The sequence below is a fragment of the Aulostomus chinensis genome, chromosome 4 (genome assembly GCF_037954235.1).
Source record: "Aulostomus chinensis isolate RoL2024-O1b breed Wild chromosome 4, RoL_Achi_v1.0, whole genome shotgun sequence".
Lineage (NCBI taxonomy): Eukaryota > Metazoa > Chordata > Actinopteri > Syngnathiformes > Aulostomidae > Aulostomus > Aulostomus chinensis.
The window spans coordinates 21,400,002-21,416,188 of record NC_141323.1 but is presented as its reverse complement, the minus strand read 5'-3'; positions in this window follow the sequence as shown (position 1 = coordinate 21,416,188).

Sequence of the window (16,187 nt, the reverse complement as noted above, 5' to 3'; positions counted from 1 at the left end):
TGGGTTGAGCAGCAGCTCAGCCACCTCATGTGATTGAACTACTGTGTTTGTACCAGCACACTACAACTGGAGAACAGTCCATTTATTTGACTTCTTGACATACGGAACACAGAACATCAGAGCAGTTGAGGGCCGACTGGAGCAAACAGTGAGGGAGTCAATCCAGAAATGCAGCTGCTGCCTCCAGGACATGAGCCAGTTGATTTGAGCCGTTTCAAACACACGTCTATCTGAACCATGCAGATCAACAACACCTCCAACAGGAAGCCTACCTGAGCTCCACAGCACCAGCAGCACCAGCAGCACCAGCAGCACCCTGCCATCCATGTCCAGTGTCAAGCTCCTCCGATCGTCTGCTACTAGTTTCTTCACTCTTATTTCCTCATCAGGACTCTTAAGTGCAGCTTTTCATGTCCGTGTCAACAGCTCCTGATGTGCTGAAGTGATACAAAGATAAAGCTGGGGGTCGGACACGTCATCCACATCAGAGTTGCGACACTCATGATCTTCTGATCAGATGAGCAGTTTCCTCTCCTTCACTGCTGCAGACGCATCAGTGTCAGCACCACATCTCCTGTTTCCTGATATAAAACGACACCTACTTCATAAAACAAGCCTGACCAACTTAACACATTTCATGTCAACTGCATTTAACAACACAGAGATGTTTTGTTGAATCCTACTGGAGGTGAATCTCATCCATGATTCTCCAGACATTTTTTAGGACCTCTGACAGTTTCAGCATCTGAGGAGGCAGACGACAGCGTGTCTGAAACAGAGGGTTTCAAAGTGAAGTCCTCAGATAAATTAGCTGAGTTTCACTGGACTGCTAACGAAGGTCAGAGGAGAGAGAGAGAGAGAGAGAGAGAGAGAGAGAGAGAGAGAGAGAGAGTGAGAGAGAGAGAGAGAGAGAGAGAGAGAGAGAGAGAGAGAGAGAGAGAGAGAGAGAGAACAAGCAGTGTACATAAGAATGAAATTTCATTCCAGAGGCAAAAACACAACACTGCACAACAAAACAGTGAACCCTCCTGAGCTCAGGATGAAAGCAAGCTTTTCCCAGGCATTTCATAAAAGTAAAATCTGACAAAATCTCTGATCTGACTTTTAAATCCATTTATTAAAATGACACTTTTACTGACTTCAGGTGATTTCCTTGCTGTCGTTACTTCTCATTTTTAGGGAGTTTCTTGATCGTCACTCAGGACTTCATCCCCCATGTTTGTGAAGGAAACAGGAAAAAAAGACTGAAAACTGACACACATTCCTGGAATATTAATCACAAACCTGCCAGAGGAATCATGAATAGAACATACAGGAAAAAAGCTAATTCACTTTAATGATAGTTTTGAGTGTCAACTCACTGATCCTGGATCAGATTTGAGTTTAAAGGATAAAAGCAACTGGACTTGCTTGAATGTCTTGAAGAGGCTTCATCATCCAGGTACTTCTTATCTTGTAGTAACTGCAGTACTTCAACCTTTAACTTGGTCATGTTCACACATTGTCACCACATATTTCAAAGCAGGGAAACTGAACTGGTGATTTCAGGCCTGTTAAAAGAACCCTGCAAGTGAATGTGTTGGTCAGACCAGCAGATTGAGGGCCAAGTGTTTCCATGTATTTCTGTGTGAGAAGCAGCGTTGCACCACAGGCTTGTATTTTTGTGTCAAATCTACAAATCTTTGTTCAGTCGTACAAGCAGGAGGAAGGGAGGACATTGGGTGAGAGTGAGAGTCAGAGGCTGATAGAGAGGAGGGGGGAGGCCGGTGGAGACAAACCACAATCATGTGACGTTCATCAGCACAGACGTGCAGCATTTAGAGAGACGACCTGATAGAAACCTGTTTTTGCTCTTAACTTGCTTTTGCTGGTCTACAATGTTAGAGAGAAGAGAGAGAAATCCACAACACTGGACCGGGCTGATACCAGCGGAACCAGAGCTCTGCTCCTCCAACCTAAAATTAACTTGAGGTAGGTAGGTAAGGTAAGGCAATTTTATTTGTATTGCCCATTTTCACAAACAGTTTGTCTCAAAGGGCTTCACATGGCATCATAACAACATCCTCTGCACTTAGACCCTCACATCGACTGAGGAAAAACTCCATAGAAAACCCTTTTAACAGGGAAAAATCTGAGAAACCTCAGGGTGAGCAACAGAGGAGGGATCCCTCACCCAGGACGGACAGACGTGCAGTAGATGTTGCTACAGACAAGAAAACAGTTTACAATACAAAATGTGGGAAACACGGAAATGTTAATAACAGCTGAAGAAGGAAGCTTCTGGTAGGGGAGGCAGGGAGAGCAAGCCAGCTTGATGGGGGACTGGATGGCAGACTGGTTCATGGAAGGGGAGCGCAGGCCAGTGTAACAGTAGGGAATAAGAGGGGGGGGGGGGCGATGCAGGCGGCGGTTGGGGCTCTGGTGGATCTGTGGAAACACAGAGAGACTGCGAGACACCAAGGCCAAACTACAAAGTGCAACAAGTAGTGGTAATGACAGTTCCAAAAATGTGCAGGGAGGAGAGGAGGAGAGAGGGGGAGAGGAGAGGAGAGGAGGGAAGGGCTCCATGTAACCTGATGTGTCCCCCAGCAGTCTAAGCCTGTAGCAGCATAGCTATCAATGGTTCAGAGCTACCTGAACCAGTCCTAACTGAAGGCTCTGTCATAGAGGAAGGTCTTAAGCCTGGACTTAAACGTAGTTAAAGTGTCTGCCTCTCTGACCCATGGAGAGAGCTGGTTCCACAGTAGAGGAGCCCGGTAACTAAAGGCTCTACCTCCCAGTCTGTTTTTATTGATACTGGGAATCACTAAAAGACCTGCATTCTGGGAGCGGAGTGCTCTGGTCGGACAGTAGGGACTAATGAGCTCTTTCAAATAGGATGGAGCTTTATCATTGAGAGCCTTATAAGTTAGCAGAAGGACTTTGAAGTCGATTCTAGATCCTACAGGAAGCCAGTGGAGAGAAGCTAAAGTGGGAGAGATGTCTTCTCTCTTCTTAACTCCCGTCAAAACCCTCGCTGCAGCGTTCTGGACCAGCTGGAGACTCTTTAGAGGTCACTTGGTGCATTTTGCTGCTTCCTAACTTGATCTTTTGAAACACATCAGCTTCATCAGGAGAGTGAACAAGAAATGAAATGGTCTCCCTACAAGAGTCACCTTCAAGCTGCTGAGGCAACATGGCTGCTGATCTCTGGTCCTTTTGCTTGAAGCACCGTTGCTTCCTTGACCGGCTGTTTTACTGCACTCCTGGACTTTGTCTGATAGAACAGAAATATTCAGCCCCCTTTTCCATCATGGAAGCGCTCCTGTTAAAGTTCAACAAAAATACAAAGGACAACAGTGAAACAAAAACACTGATAAAGAAGAAGGTTTACTATTTTTGAATTTGTGTCCCATCCTATGAATCCAAGTCATTGTCAAACTGGCACAAGATTGAACGTTAAATGCTTAAAATAGAACAATGTCTGAAACTGTCATTCACCTTAAATGTGGGCATCATTATAACCATATACAGGACACAGAGCATGGAAGAAAAGATGAGGACAAGTCTCTGCTACAGTCAGTGGGAATTCATCAGGAATAAATTTGTTTTCAGATAAAACAAGGACAACAGCTGTTATGATGATGGTCACATGATTTAAAAGATTAAAATCAACTCTCTGTATCAATGTGAGATAGAGTTACAGAAATGAATAGAACATTACTCACTGACTGAAAATTGAAAAAGCACCAGACTTTGGTCCAGAGCTTGGTTCTAACGTGACTTGACAGAACTTTTTTCTACTTTTTTTTCTTCTTGCAATCAACACTGCCCAGAGTTGATTTGAGGAAATAACACTCACACATTTGATGAAGTTTGGTCAGACGGTGCAGACACACTTGACACCCAGAGAGGTGAGCAGGTTTTGGACCAAGTTGAAACTTGTGAAGTATTTGAGACAGAAAATGAAAGAAAGCTGTGGCTGTGTTCTGGTTCTGCGTGTGAACACTTCGGCCCCTAAAGGTAGCGTCTGCTCCTGCTGACTCAGGGCAACATTGAAGAATGTGGATGCCCCTGATAGAGGAGCAGGTCATGATGATGCCAGATGAACTTGCGGAGCAGAACAGTTTCCAGTCCCACTTGTCTGGCTTGTTGGCAGTGGATTGGTGGAGAGAGCAGCCCTGGTTCTTCAATGAGCAACCATGACCTCATGCACACTGAGCTGATAAGCTGATGGTATCTGATGGTGTCTGGTGGTATCTGATGGTATCTGGTGGTATCTGATGGTATCTGGTGGTATCTGATGGTATCTGGTGGTATCTGATGGTATCTGATGGTATCTGGTGGTATCTGATGGTATCTGGTGGTATCTGGTGGTATCTGATGGTATCTGATGGTATCTGATGGTATCTGGTGGTATCTGATGGTATCTGGTGGTATCTGGTGGTATCTGATGGTATCTGGTGGTATCTGATGGTATCTGATGCTGACTACTTCATTGACATGTGGTCAAAATGTCTTGTGTTTCCTGAAATTAACTGAGTGCTGCTCAGTAAAGTAGACATGACTTGAGATTCTATTCCTGCTTGGTCCATGTCAACATTCTTATCCTTCCTAGCATTGGAGATAAAGTATCAGTCAGGGCTGTACTTGATTAGTACTGCATATAGTACACATCAGTCACTGCCATTACACAGTGGAATGGAAGTTGAAGTACTGTTTACCAGCAAGCTGAAAACTGTTGTGGTATTTGACAATTCTATTGTTTCTGAATGAAAATCACGTGAAGGAGAATCATTGAGACATCCTAAAAATGGCTGAGGTCTGCTGAGCTGCAGCAGGTCTGAGCTGCTTTTGATGCTCAATTAGGGGTTCAGTCTCTTACTCAAGGACACTTTGACATGGTCACTGGGGGAAATGAGGATCAAACCAGCCACCCTTTGGTTGCCAGACGGCCATGCTACTCCTGAGTCATGTGACCTGGATAAGATGGTGAACAACAGCTGATCGCCATGCTAGCAAACCCCCTTTTGTTTAGTTTGGTTGTTGTTTAGTGACTGTGGATGAACACACAGGAGAAGTTGTGCATAAATTTGTGTTCCCTGTTCACTTGAATATATGCAGGAGTATGAGGTGGAAATAATACTTGTGGGAGAATGAGAGTTAAGTCTCATCGCTATGACCTGTGCTGACACTTCAACATGTCAACCCCCATAACAAAGATGGCAGTCATCTGGGAAAGCAAGTACACCACACATACACATGGTAAAGAGACGCCACACACAGGCAGCCAAGGTCCAAGATAAGTGTAATCGGGGAATGTCCCATTCCTTTCTGGTCCTTGAAGATAGTGTGAAGGCCATCACATCACACAAACACACACACACACACACACACACACACGCACACACACAGCCTGAATACAGTATAAAAAGGTATGTCATATTCTGTATCAGTGGGAGGACATCTTTAACTGCACTGCTCGGAGGGATCGTCGCTAAGAATAAAGAGAACCCCCATCTGGCACCTGAGACTCAGTCCTCTGATTCCTCTCATCCACCATTTTCCACCACGACATGCTGTTTATTTTTGTTATTTTTGCAGAACTGTTTCCACTCCCTTACAGGTAAAGAAAATGGATGGCTGGATGGAAGTCCCCCAACTGTGGCTGTTCTGAAACTCTTCTCCTCAATCACTCCTGAGTTGACACTCTGAGATGGGAAACTCTGAGTATCTGGTTCCAGAACAGCTGATCTGAGTTGCTTCAATCAACTGTGAGTACGTTCACCTTGAGTTGCACACGTGCACAACCACGACAAAACGCCATCATCAATGGAGCCCCGATACCACGAGTCACCATGACAACCAAGAACAAAATAACAAGTTATTTCATGACAGTGGAGTTGGAGCACCACTGCTGCAGCGAAGGAGAGAGAATCGGCATGAGAGAAAGGAGCTACCTGAGTCAAGGCAGAAGTTTGAATGTACTTTTCCATTGATTTAACATTTAGCTGTAAGAGGTTGTAGCTTACACTTGTAGATATTAATAGGAATAAAATCTGATTTTCATTCTGGTGCCATCCAACAGGGGAGGAGTGGACTGGGGAGAAGTTAAAATGAAACATAAAAACACCTTTCAAAAGGTAAGCTGTATTTTGCTGGGCAATGATTGTACCTCACTTTGATTTTATTTTTTTAAAGATACTTAAGCGATGAAGTAAATATTAATTCAGTGGCTACTTCAAGTACTGATTTAAACCCCTAAAAAATGTTGTTTTAACATCACTTGATACCCACTTAGTAGATTGTACATCATACAATGTTGACACATTTTTATTGACGTCATATAAAAAGTGACGATGTGTAAACGAAAAAAACAAAATCAACTAACATAACAAAAGATTAGCATTTGAGGCCTGTGTGAATGAGATTACACTGTAAAGCGCTTTGAGTGCAGATAAGGTCGAAAAATAAAATTGAGTCCATTTACCATGAAGTTGATCTGGTTGGGCACTGGTATTTTTTCTTACTGCAGCTCAGGAGTGATTCAGGAGAAGAGTTTCAGAACAGCCAAGGTTGGAGACTGGAATTTTAAAATTCACCTGGAACCAGACAACCTTGGGAGGTAAAACCTCAAATCATAGTCATAGACCTCTGGTTGGAGGCTGGACGATGATGTTTGGACTTGAAGGAAAACTCCTTGTCCAAATTCCATTGTGTTCAAATTTAAAGTCCCACAATAAGAAGTAGCTGAATCTGACAGGTGAAGGTTTGGAACTACAAGATGGTTGATGTTTTCTTGACTTGATGCTCTGACTGTCAGGGTGGATGACAGCTTCTTTCTGCTGCTGCATCTGAGTGGCTATGATTGGAGGTTTTACCTTCCAAGGTTGTCTGGTTCCAGGGGAAATTTAAAAATTGAAGTCCTTCAACCTCAGCTTTTCTGAAACTCTTCTCCTGAATCACTCCTGAGTTTTTGTTAAGAGCTGAAAATGAGCTGCATCAAGAAAAAATACCTGTGGTTCTCCTCCAGGAGGGTCCAGGTTCTGCCATTGTGGCTCCTTGTGCCACTGCCAGAGAGCCTCAGCTGCACACTGCAACATTTCAACAGGAGATTTACATTCCTTCAAATGTCCTGACATCTTATTCCAATGGTTCTGTTCCATCTTTATATTTTAAAATCAATCACACAATGAAAGCTGCCACAGCTGGTTTAAGAGAGAGAACACGCTAAGAGATTTGAAACCAGTAAAATATGCTTTTCTGTGTGCAAACTAGTGAGGGGCATGGAAGGATATTTTACCACCAATACAGAACCCAAACCCAAACACAAAGTCATGTGATGAGATGGCGACTCTGATTATGAAGTTAATGGGCAAAATGTGAATTAAAGAAAATACATTAAAAAAACAACAATTCTTCAGTAGACTTTGATCCAACATTTGTAGTTAGATTTTGGTGGCTGCTCTCACAGCAAATTTAGGATTCGGGAATAAACTCTCTGTGAGTTAAAATCAACTCAATCTGAGTGTACATGTGAGACCAGCGAATAAACGCTTGGGCTGTGTTAAAGTAACTCTTTTCTGAGAGTTGATCTTTTAACTCCTATCAGGAGTTAAAACTGAACATGTACAGGTGTTAAAAAACAACTCCCATTCAGAGTACAATTAACTCTTATATTTAGTTACATTTATGTTAACTCTTTTTTAGTGTTAACAGTCAACTATTAATATGTGTTGTATTTTACACTCATGGAGTTAATATTTCAAGACACTAAAATGTTTTTTTTAGGTAAAATAAATATGAAATACACCAAATAAATTACTTTAATGCCTCTCTTTATTTAAAACATTGAGACATTAGGTCAGCAACACTTCGCTGCATGAATACATACTTGTGAACCAAGTTATATTTTGGTAAAATCATTTATCTAACAATGAGCTTTGTTCAACAACATCGTTCTTCAAGTAGAAAATAAGGTAAAACCTCAAATCAAAAGACACTGTTATTATGGCAGCTTAACAGTTGCAAAACGGTGTTATAAAATGTAAGTCAAATAAAAAACAAAATGTTATCCAAAAACATATTTCAATTTTTCAACAAATAATCTCAACTAGATTTCTACAAATTCTTTGGAGAAAATCCATCCAGTGCAAACTTTGTCAAAAACCTTGACATATTGAACACATTTAACAAATGTGACTTCCTTGTAATGCAGGATTGCAGACATAATGTAAACAGTTCAACTCATCATTAAGCTCAACACGTGTACATACAAGTCAAGATCAATTCCACTCAGTTTCCTTTATCAAACATTTTGACACTTCAAATAATACAACTCTCTGACACAACATAAAAACATGAATCACACCCACAGGACATTTGGGCATCAAAAGCTTTGAAGTGTCTTCAGGCCCTTCTTTCCAGAACCAGAATCTTATTTGGGTTGATTTCATTTACTTGGAAAGCAAGAAAATGGTCATGGAAACAAGTTTCATGTTCCATCAGAACAAAAAACACTTCACCTTTATCCAAGATAATAGTGGTTATTTTGCTGAACAAAGGCGTGTTTTCATCAGTGCCTATGCAAACAAAAAGGCCAACATGATATTCAACTCCATCACACTTTACCCAGTTTGTCAGGTTGACAATGGACTGTGGGTCAGTGTGAAGGTATGCAGATACATCTTGATGTTTCAAGTAAACACATTTTGATTGGACCAGACTTGACTGCTTTTAAGGCCAAGCATTCCCAATGATAGGCTACAGCAAACTGATGTTTTCTTGCAAGTGAGACAGTCAAATTCTTGAAGTTCTTATCACAGTCCTTGAAAAATGTATGTTTAGCTTTGAATCTCATTGTCCAGATATGAATAAGTGGTCCTATTTTTCGGAAGCACCGAGGATAGCGGACCATGAAGTGGTGTTTTGGGATCAAGGTTTTTGATGAGTAAAGTTCTTTGAAGAGTTGGTGATGTTCGATAATAAGATGCTTTAGATACACACTCATCCCTTCAGTGATCGGGTATGAAAACACAACGTCAATAATGTTCAGCAACAAAAGCATCAAATGCCAGTGCAAATCATCCTCTGGTACCAGGTCACCAAATATTAAGGGTATGTTTGTGATCAAACACAGACTTTGGGATGTGTTTAACCCGAGTCCATGTCCCACACAGTCAAGCTTAACATTGGTTGGCTTGTTTTTCTTTTCCAAATAGCCATACTTGAAAGCATAGATCCTCTTCAACAGGCTTTCTTTAGTGATGAAATGTTTCATCAGGTATTCAAAAAGTAACCTGGCCTCATATTGACCAACCCCCTCCAAAATGTCATGCATGATGTCAACAGCATAATTTTCTGAAATACTGCAAAGTGTTCAGAATGCTGTTCCGCTTAATGCCAAATAAGGAGGTTATTGTTGGATCATTTTCCAGAGCAGTAAAATGTTGGTCATTCAAAACTGCAGATCTTAAAGTCAAACACGGGTCATCTTCTGAGAAAACTGACTTTTGACAAACCCACAGAAATGATTTGCACTAAATGACGCCATGAATCCAAGAATGCTGTGCATACCCACGTTATCACCAGTCATTTGTGCAAGAGTGCCACGAACACAGACTTCAGAAAATGGAACAGCAACTCCAGCTGTTTCTAATATTTTCAGGTCTCTTACTAAGGGTTTCAATATTTCATCAATACCATATTTCTTAGCATCTTGTGCATGGAACAATGATACCAGATGAATGTTCATCAAGGCTGAATTCACCCTGGGTGGAAGATTCCTTAAAATGAAGTAAAGACAGACAACTTTATGGATACCTTTTTTTGAACCTGGCGGATTTGCGCGCTCCAATTCAACAAAGTACAACTGGAGAGCAAACTTTTCACTTGAAAACAGGGGATGATTTGTGAAGTAGCTTCCATCACACAAGTCCTCATATTTGTCACAGCTAGTAGATTTTTGCATCAATTCACAAATACTTTCATTTGTGAAAATGAACTGCAGTGTTTTAACTATTGAATACAGATCAATTTGTCAATGATTGGAACTTGCTCCTAGTTTCCAGTTTTGGTGTTTCGTCTGGTATCAAATCTTACACCTAGGCGCTTTTCAACTGCTTGCATGATATCCCATTTTTCTGTGAAATATTTTTCCAACTTGCTATTTGAATTTAAATGGCTGAAAGGATTGTCTGTGTGTTTAAACAACTCTTCAATGGCCGATCTGGCGGGATTGGTGGCTGGTATTAAGTTCAGCACTTGTTCCTGTATATTAGTTTGCAAGTCTCCAACAAGTCTCCAAGTTCTCAACGGTAGAAAGTACGACAGTATTTGGTACACCACTTCCTAAAAGTTCGGCAATAATTGATGCACACATGTCCTTGCTGCTTAGTGGCACTGAAGAGCCTTCTTCAATATTTTGGTGTTGTGATGAAGCAGAGGGGGTTTCATCATTGAAGCACTTCAAATTATCGTGCTCTTCAGTGTCATGGCTGACAGGGGTCTGATCTGTCAGACATGGACTGTCAAATGGTGCATGTATCTTAATGAGGTGCCTTCTAAATCCAGAATAACTTGAGAACTGCAAGCAGCATCCTATTTGACCACGTTTTCAGCTTAAATTTTTCCCTGGATACATTCCATGAATTAGTTTGAGGTGCCTGAACAAGAGCAGAGCTGGACCAAAGGATGACGCACAGAGGAAACATCTCAGCATTTTAGCGACTGCTTGTTCAACAACTTTGCTCTTAACTCTTTGACTCTTGGAGTTTCTTCTGTTGTGCCAATGTCAATGTTGGACAGTGTAGTCTGCAAAAATGTGTACAGGCTGGAGAGAGTATCATCATATTTCAGACTGAAAACAAAATGAGACTTGAACGGCTCATCAAATGCACCCAAAGATGTACTTGACTGACATGGAAGAAGCTTTCCATCCAAGACTATGTAGAAGCTGAGAACCTGTGCTCGTGAGGTTCCTCTGGCCAAAAGATATGGCTGGGGGTTTCGCTCTGTGGTAAGGTGGCCCTCCAAGCTCTGGCACGCCTGAAACACAATGAGAAGCACTGTCACATAAGCAGTTAACTAGAAAAAAATGTTACAAAATACTGGAAAAGATCACGTGGCTTTTACAAACCTTCTGAAATAGCACTAAATGATCTGCAGCCTCTGCAACACTGATCTTTTTTGGCCGCTTACGTCCAGCTGGTTGAGGTGTAAGCAGATGCAGCAAGACAAGAAGGGAGGCCATGTCACTGTCCCACTCTGCAGACAAAAATCAACATATATTTTACCTAAGAATATCTTTCTCTACATTTTAAAAGAAAAACAGGCGGCAGTAATAATCAGATATACTCCCATTTGCTTAAAAATGTATGCTAACTTATGATATCGCAAACAAACCCTTAACAACATACGACCTGGCTCATCATCAGCAGTGTCAGACTCTTCATTTAGGGCAGAGTTGAGGTGTTTTTTCAGAAGAGGTGTCTGTCTCAGGCTCCTGGCCTCTCGGATGATCTTGTCTTTAAAGCAGGTGGTCCACTTTTCCAGGAACCTGGATGGAATCTCTCATCCAAACATCAGCAAGAAATCCTGCAAAATCTAATGTAAAGCGGAGGGAACTACCATGACAATCATATCAATTGAATAAAATTTATTTTCAGAAATATTATTCAAATCGTATTTGTTTCCTACCAGTCCTTTAGGGTCCAAGAAACGAGGGAACATTTGGAGAATGTCTGCTGACTGCTGTGGATCATGGATCATCTGTTGGCGATAGAGGAATGTTTCTCTCATCTTCTGGAAGACTAAGTCACAGTCAGTTGTGTGGTGAAGATGAGACATTGCTTCCGTGCAGCCATCTCCTGATTGCTGGTCATCAATGGGACCAACTGTCCTTGACGATGTGGGACCTCCTTTACGCATCACTTTGTTGTGGGAAGTTGATGCAGTTTTCGACTGACGTTGAACTGTCTTCACCCTCCACTCAAGAAAACCTGTGTTGCTCTGGATGTCATAGAAATGTTCCTGAAATAATATCTGTGGTTAGAGTTCTGACATTTTAAAGTTTCAAAGGAAAGCAAATGGTAAAATTCTGAAAAAGATCAGGATTTCACACTGTATTTACAATGCAAACTCACATATCCCTTTTTTGAGTATGGATCCTTCAAAGATGGGAAGAGTGACACAATCCCAAGAGCATGAAACTCCTTGGTTGTTTTGGCTACTGCTCTCCTAAAATACATAAATATTGTTTGTGAAAAGATTCTTTCCTTCACTGAAAAGGGAGGGGGGGGTGACACTTCTTCTGCCACTAGATGGCAGTACCTGTGACCAAATCACAACTGAAGCACTTTAGCGCTTCCTATGGACTTTTCCTAAATTAGGTCGAAATTCTTGCTTGTTCAACTGGTTGCATGATATCCCATTTTTCTGCCACAATGATGTTCACCATTAATGGGCGAGTTGAACCTTTCAAACTCCCCGTGTCTTCATACTCCTTAATCACGGTCATCCCTGCTGGCTTTGAGCTCGGAATCTGCTCCACCACCTAATTGGAATAGATTTTTAAAAAGATCATAAGAATTAGCGACCAAAAGTACTGATCATTTCTTCAGGAAACATCAATCTGTCACAAAAAAATATCATTTAGGATGAGGCTTTCAAGATCTGTAGCCCCTGAGTTTAATCTGCATCCTAAATTACGCTAACCAACTAGCAAACTGTCAAGTATGTAAATCACTACACTTACACTTCTTGCACGGGTGCTGTCCATATCAGGGTGAGCAAGTTGATATCCAGCATCACTTGTGTCGCTTCTTGGGCTGCTTAAGCTTGTGATGGACAGTGTATCTGTTAGACTGGAGGAGGAGGATCCTTCACCTGGCTGCAGAAGTGCCAAATCTGAGGATAAAAACCCATCAGTGTATAAGGCATAAACCTGATCACCAAAATCAACATTACTACTTGCTATCAACAGAGAATAGTTACTTAGTATTTCATTCTGTACGTGATAACATTCCCTACCACATGGTTTGAGTGTTATATACTCGGCCAGGTCTGCACTGTCAGTGTTGTCCTTGAAAAGGTCTGGTGGTTGGAGGTCTGAAAAGCAGACATTTAGTTGTGCTTTTTTTAAATATCCAATTATTTTGATTAAAAAAATTAAACACTGACACATTTCATTCAAAGGGAACATTTTTCTCAAGAATATCATCACTTCATAATGATAAAACAGAAACTGACACCACTTTACCATCATCAGTGCAGATGACGAAGCAGACATCTTTAACTGTCGCAAGCTCCAGAGAGACGTCCTCATCCACCTCTATTCCCTGGTCATCTGTGGTTTTCAGCATTGTCTCTTCTGGTATGAGAAATTTCTGATGAACTGAAGCATGACAAGCAACACTCCATTAACACATTGTCATTAAAGCCCCATGAATTACTCAATTCAAAATGAACCTAACTTACCCAAACTGATGAAATCGGAGAAGCTGATTTCATCCAGTTTAACACATTTCCTTGTCCCTTTGTATTTCACCTTTATCAACATCTTGAGCACTTAAGGGAAAAAGGAGTTTTAATATAAACATTAATAGCAAAGAAAGGATTGTAACTGTAACAGTCTGTCTGTGTTGGGGCTGTTAGGGTATATAATGCATTATTTTAATCATTTTTAAAGTAAAGGAGGCCCAGTGTGGTGTAGGCAAAAATTATATTTTGAGAGGGCCAATAAAAAATTGGGTGGGCTATCTTTTCCCATTTAAAAACATTTGCCAGTAGAAAAAAAGACACTGGCAGACTGAAGAACAGCAACATTTTGTGTAAAAAATCTGCTTTTGCTCAGCATAGCCAATTTCCAGAGCTAGTAATCCAATGTCTGCACACAACAGCACTCTAAACCATGAACTCTTATCACTGGTGTTCTCCATTAGCTTAGTCTGCATTTAATCACATTATTTAGCACGACTAGCCGACCGTGTTTTCACCATTTGATTCACAATTACAGTACGTCACGGTCGCGTTGCTTGTCAAAGCTTTTCGTGGTAAATGTGAAGCGTTAATGTTACCTGTCAGGTTCCTCTCGTGAAGGCCCCGGTGTCCTGTCACGCAGCCTTCGAGCCGCGGCGTGTCCAGTCCGATGTTGTGACAGAAGTTCGTCTAAAAACGACACGCGCAGGAAATAAAAAATAAACAAACGAACTTGAAGCGAGCAAAACTACTTTTTAACGACACCAGACGGAATGACAAGAGCCAGTGTTCATTTAATACGTGAAATATGAGCACGACTGGAAGAAGCTCGCTTACCCAGTTGCCTCACTGATGACGTTCTGCAAGAGTTGGAAAATTGAAGTTCTTCCTTCCAAGTCACTTAGTCCTGGCCAGTATTCAGTTTGATATTACATAAATCGAAACATATCAACATTAAAAACGGTTTAAGAGGTACAATTGCTCACGTACCTGTCTCTGTATAAGTAGGAGCGAGAGAAACGTTGAATGAACTCTGGGGTGGAGGTGATTCACTGCCCTGAACACCCAGTGAATGTACGACTTTTCCCACACTGCTTAAGAGTATCAGTTAACACGAGCTGGAGTCTCAATGTGGGAATAAACTCCAAAATTTTTACTCCTTCACTGCTTTGTGTCAAACTCCAGATTTTTTCACTCAGAAATTTGCTGTGCATGCAGCCCCCTTGAAACATTACTATTTATGTCTTTAATGCACCAAAACCTTTATTTTTCTGGGGTTTTGAGTGGTTCTGGGTCATGAATCAAAATTTAAATTGGACAAAAATGTCATGCAGGGTCACTGGGGCCACACGTTTCATGTTCTCAACAGATTAAAACTATAGAGTGTGTGACATGTGGTGTGTTTGTCAGGAGCTTTCAAGACCAAAGTTGTTGACACACAAAAGAAAGAAATATGTCAAAGTTTGTTCATTCTTATGAGATAAACTGAAAATTGGTTGCAGAGTGACGACAAAAATGGAGAAATCCTCCTCTTCATTACTCAGTCAAAACCACGGACACACACACACACACACACACACACACACACACACACACACACAAATAGTTTGTGTTTATGAGAAGATAAAAAAAATTGACTGTGCTTCAATGAAGATAAATTGTTGAATATCAATCCTCTACAAATGTGCATGGGAGTGTAGTTGTTGTGGCCGAGTGGTTAAGGCGATGGACTAGAGATCCCTTGGGGTCTCCCTGTGCAGGTTCGAGTCCTGCCAACAATGTTAAACTGCTGTTCCAGAGGAGAAAACATCTGCTCCTACTTTAGGTCCATGTGTCAAAGGTTTTCTTTCAAGGGCTGTAGCAGCTGATGATGAGGGAGAGAGAGAGGATTGGTAGCATGTTGTCTTGTCTCAACCATTCTGGTGTTGACCAAAATCTTTGTTGATACTCCAGCGGTGGTGAAGGTGATGGAAATGTTCCTAGTGGGACAGTTCCATGTTCAACCAGTTTCATCTGGAGCTGAGGTGGAACTTAGGGTTAAGTAGGAATTGGTTTGGTTTAGTCCCTGGGAATGTCAGTTGGTGTGTGTGTGTGTGTGTGTGTGTGTGTGTGTGTTTACATGCAGACTTTCCCTTGTGACAGCTGATTTGGTTTGGAATCCATCTTAGTCAGGACATTTTAAGAAATTCTATCATGTAGTTGGAGTTATTTTGATTTACAACACTGGGAAAAAAAATCATCTCCCCTCCAAAAACCCTCCTCTTCAACTTTGTACCCAAGTTGTCTCCTCATCAGGCACCACAGGATCCAGTAGGTTCAGTTAAAACAAGTCATTAGAGATTTAAAAAACATTTTGTCCATTTGACATCAGGACTGCTCCCAGATCATCTCAATGACCTCATCCCTGCACCAGAGTACCGCCCAAATTCATCAAGGACAGCAAACATGAGCAGGTCTAGATTCACCTCCATCTTTGGAGGTTGTTGAATTTCCTCCTGAGGACCGTCAGGCTGTTTCCTTACTTTGCTGTGACAAAACAGCAGACAGCAACAAGGACTGCTGCAGTGCACTTGGTAAAATCACCATCTGTAGACTGGACCAATATGCTGATGTGATCCTTTGATTAGTTAGGATCAGTCAGAGATCAAAGACTGAAGCAGGAGATCAATGCACAGAATTCAGAGATCAAAGACAGCATTCAGAGATCAAAGACTCCTGGAGCGTTGCCTTCT